Source organism: Labeo rohita, chromosome 16 (genome assembly GCF_022985175.1).
Source record: "Labeo rohita strain BAU-BD-2019 chromosome 16, IGBB_LRoh.1.0, whole genome shotgun sequence".
Lineage (NCBI taxonomy): Eukaryota > Metazoa > Chordata > Actinopteri > Cypriniformes > Cyprinidae > Labeo > Labeo rohita.
The window spans coordinates 35,345,060-35,353,548 of NC_066884.1; the positions used below are offsets into that span (position 1 = coordinate 35,345,060).

At 35.5% G+C, this 8,489-nt stretch overlaps 1 long non-coding RNA gene across 2 annotated transcripts; it reads right to left on the minus strand.

The window, feature by feature from the left end:
- Window positions 1–2,463: 2,463 nt before the first annotated feature.
- Window positions 2,464–4,664, minus strand: LOC127178463 (uncharacterized). 2 transcript variants are annotated; one of them, XR_007829397.1, is made up of 3 exons: window positions 4,611–4,664; window positions 4,293–4,386; window positions 2,464–3,575 (listed from the first exon to the last, which is right to left on the minus strand). It is a non-coding gene; the product is annotated as an uncharacterized LOC127178463 (long non-coding RNA). The 2 variants fall into 2 exon arrangements; XR_007829398.1 differs by having other exon boundaries at window positions 4,615–4,662.
- Between the last annotated feature and the right edge of the window lie 3,825 nt (window positions 4,665–8,489).

Below are 8,489 nucleotides of genomic sequence, written 5' to 3' on the forward strand. Positions count from 1 at the left end.
CCTAAAGAATCCTATCAACTTGTGGAAAATGGGCATCCGATGACCCCTTTAAAGGCATAAATGGTGGAAACACCAAATATCGACTTGATTTATTTAATATAACTAAATACAATAATAAACATCTTTTAAAAATGCTAAGCAGACAAAAGAAGGAAAAGAAGAAAGTACTGTAAGAGGCACATGAGCCCTTACGTTACAGAGAGTAATTCGCTTTAATAACTCATCCTACTCATAATTATGACTGGCACTTCAAAAATCACAATCACAAATGTGCTCCGTGATTATTATTTTTGTCATATCCCATAAGTGCTTTGACAGCAGCTATAATTAGATTTGATTCATATGCACATATTCATGTTCATTTACATACTTCCTTAATTGCTTGATGGATGATCTGGTTCCTACAAAGCTGGATCTGTTACAATAGACGCTACTTCATTAAAATGGCCTCTGCTTATGTTTTATTCTTTTACTTAGCTTTTGAATGTAAATATCTGCCTTTTTTTTTTTTGTCTTTTTTGGGGTGAAGTTATTTTGCACCTCAACTTTGTTTGAAATCTGCCTTTTTTTTCCCCAAGATATCAAGAGATTTGCAACTGATGGGGTTAAATACTCAAGAGCACAACACAGGAAGAACTGCAACCAGGAAATAAACCAACATTGACAGTACAGAGCTCTAAATATGCGGGGGAAGCTTGATTTTAGCCAAAAGGAAAAAGAATTTTATGTTAGGACACAGGGAAAACAACTTTAAGAAGTTTGAATTCGAGGCTGTCATGACAGCAGTTATCAGACTGCTGCAATTATTCATCCAAGCGCAGACATCCAGTCTTTTGTTTGGGGGACAGAACCTCATCACAGACCACCCGAAGACTCAGACCAAAGGCACAACAACAGAATGGAGGCAGAAATACAGCACCAGACATGAAACATTCATCTCCGGTTGGCAGACTTCTCATGAAAAACGGATGATTTAGCTAATCCTACCATGCCTTAAATGATAAAAATAATAATGATTATGGGTCACCATCTTTCTGACTGAGCAGAGGGTTTGGAGAACAGGAAAAATGAGTGATGCTCCTACAGATTTGAATCATGTTCATTTTAGACTTTGTAGGATCTGACTGCATTTAAAATGCTTGCTGTTTGCTGTTTGTTGTTCTCTCAGTGTTGCCCAAGGGAATACCCATGCACTACCAAAACGTTGCAGCAATTTTTCAAAAGATTTGAGGAATTAACTGACTAGCCAATTGGTTTTAAAATTTTATCTAGATTTTATTTTATTTTAGTGTAGTTTAGTTTGGTTCAGTTTAGTTTCATTTTGCTGTAAATAAAATAAAATTAAAAATAAATAAATACAATAAAATAAAATAACATAAAATATGATGAAAAACTTGAACTTTTGCCTTAGCAGCTAGCTAAAACTTAAATTGAAATTTTAATTGTTGTATATCATACAACAATAATAGATGTTAAATTACTAAAACTAAAATAAAAATAAATGAACACTATATAAAAAAACTAACAAAACTAAAAAGATGGAATATTTAGTCCACAAATCATAATGTTATATGTTACCACTCCATGTTATTTAGAAAATTGCAATTTTTGATTGATTGATTGACTGATTGTGCTTAAATGGACACATATATTCAGTCATCCAATTAGAGTCACAAATATAAGAAAACAGAGGAAAGAATGCGGAACACTGTGGAACAGAAACAAAGAAACTAATTACAAAACAAGCATATAACAAATTAAGAGATAATGTCACGATTGCCTGCGGGAGTGCCTGTGATCTCCACTGGAGGGCACTCCTCCCCGGACTCTTGCCTTTGCTTCTTGGACTCCATTTCCCATGTGTCCCTTGCCCCTCATGTGATCATGTCATGTGCTACCCTTGTCTGTGTGTCATGTCCTGATTGGTTCCTTGTTGATATGTGTCTTGTCCTCATTGGTTGGTTTTGTCATGTGTTCTCCTGGTCTTCTATATAAGCTGTCTGTTCAGTGTTTAAGTTTGCTGATTAATGTATCGCCGTTTCCTAGTACCTGTGTTTATCTTTCTGTGTTTCCTAGTTCCCCTGTGTTTTTTACCCTGATTGTTTCCTAGTTTTATGATCATTCGCTGCCTGCCCTGACCCTTGCTTGTTTTTCGGACTACGCTTTTGGATTATTCTTTGATGATACTGTTTGCTGGTGTTTGACCCTGCCTGTCTTGACTACGTCTGTAAATAAAGCCTTGCGTTTGGATCCCCAACGCCGTTGTTTTGACTCCACTCGTTACACTACGTTGACTACGTCTTAAACACTTAAACACTGAACAAACAGCTTACACTCAAAAAAATAATCTGTTGAATGAACATGATTTAATCGTAGCACCCATTATGCATCTAAACAAATCAAGTAAACTTGGACTGAATTGAATATGTTATTTCAACACAATACACATTTGTCGATTTAACATGATTTTAATGTCAGTGTAACTTCTTTTCAACTAACTGAATCAAAATGTTTGTATTGTATTAGTCTAATCAAATTTATTCTTATTCACTCAATGCCAGTAAAGCACTTCGATTCAACCACATTCTGCCTTGTTACATCAACTAGTTATTGTCTTGTTCATGTATGGTTTTAGTAGTTTAATGAATATCTATCTTGTTGTTTCAATTAGATTTGTTTTAGATGACAGCACTAAAAAAACAAGACATTACCCAAAGCTCAGAAATCTTCAGAAAAAGCACAGAAAACATGCAAACAATATACATTTTTTATTTTACCATTCAGCTTTAACATGCACTCATTAAAGTTTAAACTGCTTTCTTCAATTTAAGTCTCCTATCCATTTGAGTGTTTGTAACACAGTGTATAAGAAACATTTAACCAACAAAATATTGGCTCTTGATAAAACTGATCCCCAAGCTTGTAGGATGTTAATGCCCTATTGGTCTTAAAACTTCTAAAAATTAAGCCATTTTAACACTACCCTTTTTGGGAATTTGTAAGGTAAACCTTGGCCTGACACAAAAAAAAATATTAACATTTGAAAACAAACAAGAGTGTACATGAATTTATAATATAAAACAAACACTGATATCACGTGTAATATTTTGATGATTCTAAATGATCAATGTAGCTATGTTGCTTCACATCTGAAAATAAACAATACTGTGCATCAGTGACTGATCCACTCTCAGAAAAAAAATGTGTGTAACAACTGCTACAGTCAGTTACTACAAAACACTGTTAGTAAACAAAAACAAACTACTACTTAAAAGTGCATTTTGTTTGACTTTTGTCTTTTTCAAGCTCACTCCAATAGCTTGTTTTTGAGAAACTGTGCCTTGGATGACAACCTCTGTCCATTTAGAAAGATCTTCTGCAAGAATTCAAAAGTGCACGTGAGCTCTGGTGGGTAGGTCAGGTTCAAACAGTGTATCAGTCCAAATAATAAGTCCACCTTCAATATGGACACCGATGTCCTGTGGGCCATCGTCAGGCAGCGCTCCCTCCTTCAGTATGACATCTACTCCCATTACAGTTTGCTCCCTGGAACTTTGTGACTCAATGTCTGAATCCTGTGTGACAAAATACATGACAGATCACAAACAAAAATTAGCTCAAATATTTATTACAAGAATTGCACACGTATACACTCACACTTGCCACTTTGTTAGGTACACCTGTAAAGTAAACTTCAATACACTACAGAAGCTCTGCTGTGAATTCTACATTTACAAGGTTATAGTTTCTCAGTTTTAAGTTGAAATTGTCACAAAGGTGAGAATTCTACTATATGTTTATTATTGAAGTCACAGTGGGTGCCAGAGTGTTATTGCAGTGCATTATATTATAAGATTGTTATAATTTATTTGGCTACCATATTTAAAATGAATGAGTTGGCTAAAACATTAGAACCATCTTAGAATATAATGCACTGCAATAAAACAAAACCATGCAAGTACAGTTTTCTGATGCCGTTTATGTATTTATATATTTATTTTTTGTAGTATGCCTCTTCTGCCTTTCAGTCCATTTTTTAATTTTTAGTAGGGGTTTACACATAGTTTTGTAAATTAGGCCCCAAGAAAGCTCAACAGATATAAATAAAATTAATTGGTTTAGTGCATCAACCAATTCACATAAGAGATTTGTCATGGTGTACCATCAGTTTCCTGTGAATGAACAGTTTGTCCAGCTCAGTTATTTGACGTTTGATGTGATGTAGCAAATAGGAAAAACACGGCACAGTAAAGAATATATGGGTTTTTTAAACTTTTTTTCCATCAACTCACCAAATATGCCTTCACTACTTTTTCAGGGTCTTCATTTCAAGTAGGTCCACAGAAACTTGATGACACAGGTTCTTCTGATATGTATAGTGTCATCCTGTAGAGTGGGGACATGATTAACTAAAACTTCAGTGGCAGCACAGCTTAAGAGTACTGAACATGTTGTGGTCTTGTGTAGAATGTAACGGGTGAAATCTATACACATGGGTTTTAAGTCCTGCCCATGTCTTAAATGTGCCTGGACAATTTAAATTTACACAAACATAATGATTGTAGCTTCCGAAGCAATGGTTTAGTTTATAATGCTTAAGTAATTAGTACCTACAACTCTTTCCTTTGCAACACACTTCCTGCACTGCCACATACATGTCACTGAAAGAGGAAAAAAATGGAAAGTTCAGTAATCAAGGATAGTTAGTTATACATTACTGTATGTGAGCATTAAGAAAAACTACTTGCCATGTAATAAAGGTGAGGTTCACACCAGAAGAGCATGGGGACAGCTTTATATTGTGATGTATTTCTTTCTTTCTTTTTTTTTTTTTTTTTTTTGTACATAAAAAGGAACATTTCCACTGTGAAGAAAAAAAAAAAAAATATATAAAAGTTCAAAGTAATTTTCCCCTAATGTGTATTTAAAAACTGGGCCAAAGAAAATTACGATTACTGGGTGCTGTTACTAAATATCAAGACTTTTACTTAATATTTATAACTATATTCCCTGAATAAAACCATGCATACAACAATTTTCAATTGTACTGTATTCAATAAGCTGGGTAGCATTCTGAGACATTTTGAAACTCTATGTTTTAATAAACAGAAATGTCTAGTTATAGAAAGTTGAAAGTAATATTTTGCTGATATACAGTGGTCAACATCTGAAGTGGATCAAAAAAGTTAATCAAACTTGTCGTAAGACAAGAACAGGTTTTGTTTTGGTTTTAGGACAACTTTGATAAAAGGTTTTGATCCACTTAAAATGTTGACTACTGTATACACACGAAGGGCCAGAATAACGTTAGTTCATTTAGCTATTGATAACAACAGTCCCTCCGTTGGCATACTAAGCAAAATCTCAAAAAAACAAACAAACAAACAAACAAACAAACAAACAAAAATACTAGCTAGACTTAAAAGAGCTATGAGAAACGGATGCATGCTGTGTTCGACTCTGCATTCACTTTTCCTCCCGTTTTCCCCTCTCATTGTTTGGGTAGACTTCAGGATTAACGTAGGTTATGTAGTTAATAGTTAGGCTTAGTTACCATTGAACTGTGACAGAAAGGTACCAATTGTAGCGCATATATTAACGTTAAGATGAAACTCGTATTGACAAAGATACGGAATTTAACCTAACACGTGCTTCAAGCCTGAGAGAATAAGCCTGCTTACAAACATCGCCACTGTCTAATAACTTATTTTTAATCTATAATGCTACGTTACTAATTACAAACAGGTACATATTATGTACTTACCCTCAAAATCAAATACGCAGAACGATTAGAAGCAGCAGTTCAAACCGCCGGCGCTTTCACAACTCCACTTCTTCCATCCGCCTGTACCCGCGTGTTTCCGCCGCAGTGCTGAGCATGCGCAGTGACTCACCAGAGAGAGTCGTCGATACGAAGCGCCTCAGTCTTGTTGAATCAACAAGTGCTGATCTAATTCATTTGATTATTACTTAATTTAGTTACAAATAACAAGAATGAATCACTTAACAGAAGGAAACTCGTTATATTCTTGTTAATCAGACATAATTGTATTTTGCAAATCAAGCAAGTGGCTGGTTGACTTTTTTGAGTGTATATAGAAGACCAGGAGAACACATCACAAAACCAACCAATGAGGACAAGACACATATCAACAAGGAACCAATCAGGACATGACAAACAGACAAGGGTAGCACATGACATGATCACATGAGGGGCAAGGGACACATGGGAAACGGAGTCCAAGAAGCAAAGGCAAGAGTCCGGGAAGGAGTGAAATTTTTATTAAAGACAGAGAACAGACAGAGAAACTTTAATTAAAGAAGCACTGCGAAATATTCTATTTTGTAGTGAACTCGAGTTGTCCACCATCACTTTCTAAATGTTATTTATCAAACAGTAAGAAGCTTAGAGCAACATACCGCACCTATAGTCCTAAAAGCTGTTTACATTTTATCACAAAAAGGTTTAGTTCATAGTATGTGCTGCATTTGTTGCGGGATCTTATGTTCAGCTTTGTTTGTATTTGTAACTTCATTGTAGGTTTCAGAAAAGCCTGAAAGCATTCAAAGCAGTGCCAATCTCCTTTAGATGTGCTGGCTCTTTTAATCTCAGGAGACGCTGAAGTCTACCAAGCAATTTCATGTCCAACAATTCAAGTGTTATTTCTTTTTGATATGTGCTCTGTGCTCAAAGACTCAAATTGCAGGACTCATCAAAGAAGGAGAACTTCTTGAAACCCTTGCCGAGATTTGACAGTCTGATAGACAAGATCTGAAGACCTCATTTTGATTTAATTTCTTACCCTGATACTTATTAAGCAAATTTTTTATGAGCAGCTATTATTTTATTAAAATCCTCACCCTTCTCAAATGGCTGATATGGTGGCAACAGATGTCTTTGACCTACCTTCATAGCTGAGTGCCTACCCGTCGCGGAACGACTTAAGAATGAATAACAAGCTATTTAAATCATTTGGCCACATGATGTTCAATTAGGTTTTCATGAGCTATGGAATGAGAACAAGCTCTAAAGGCAGGCATAATTCTTCATAAATCTATCACACACCTTTGCTTAAATGATTAAAACTGAGAGGCATTTTAATGGAAGTAATTCAGGGTAAGTTTCATGCTTCAGAGATCCGGAGACGAGATCTCCTTCAAGAAACACTTGACAGTTCCATATCTAACACTTATGATTTAAATCTGGATCATACTTTACTCATTGACTGACACTTTGTTTTGATAGTCCACTTTAGACATTCTACTGACTATAGGTATACATTGTAACCACATGTCAACTTATTCTTTTAACCTAGGGTTTGGCAACCCAAGGCTCTTTCATCCCTCTAAGGTGGCTCCCTGTGTACAATGCACAGGGGAGGTGTCCCCTTGACTTTTAATAAAACCTAAACTCTTCCCCTGCACTTTTTCTTGGGCAAGTGTATTCACGGAGAGTTTTTTTTAAGGGCCAATGTGAATAAATCTAGATTTAAATTAAAAGAGACAAGATAGTCTCGTCGTTTTGGATCTGGTTTATTCTTATCCAAAACAATGTGAACATCACTGAGCGTTGAACACTCCCATGCACTGCATGTTTCATTCATACTCGAAGCCGGAGGCCGCTCCTGTGCAAAAAGTCCAAACCAGACTCACAATGATAGAAGTAATAATAACTTTTGACGTGCCAGGAAATCCCTAATATGGACAAAGGCATCCCACTGTCACTGTAGCTATAATCTGAATAACAAGCATAAACTTTAACGGATGAAACGTGAAGACGATAAACGATTGCAACTATATATGGCGTATGTGTGTTTTTCAAGTCTTGTCCAGTTGATGATTAGCGTCCTGGGGTCAGCTAAGGCGCTGGCGGGAGCACATAAAAGTAATACATCACCTGAATCTGTGAAGGGTTTATTTTTATTTGTGTACGATCACCATATCAACAAACTTTTGTGTTTTTGTTTTTTTTTTTAATAAAGAAAATATACAGGTCCTTTCAGTCTTCTCAGTCTCTGTGAATATCCAGTTGAAATGCATCAATAAAATGAACTAAAACTCAGCGAATACATGACACACAAACATGAGATATATATCTATAGAAAGCTTGAAATGTCTACTTTTAAATGAAGTAAGTCTTATCAAAAACATATTTTCTATGTGAAAAAGTAATCTGTATGAAACCAACGTGATGCCCTGTTTTTCCCTTCGGAGCTCATTACCTCTAATTAGATCACGGCCACGCGCTATTGATATTACAAGCATCCACGTGAGAGACGTGCGACATCATGAACGCCCACATCAACTCGTAAACAAAGCAACGTGTATATGAATGATACAGTGGTAATTGGCATAGCATTAATTACAGTAGACCTACAGAAGAAATATATTTTCTGCCTTATTCTGTGATAAAAACGGAAAAGTGCTTGTAGTATATAAACTATTATACTGATTATACAATAAAAACCATAAAACTGTCATAGGTAAAA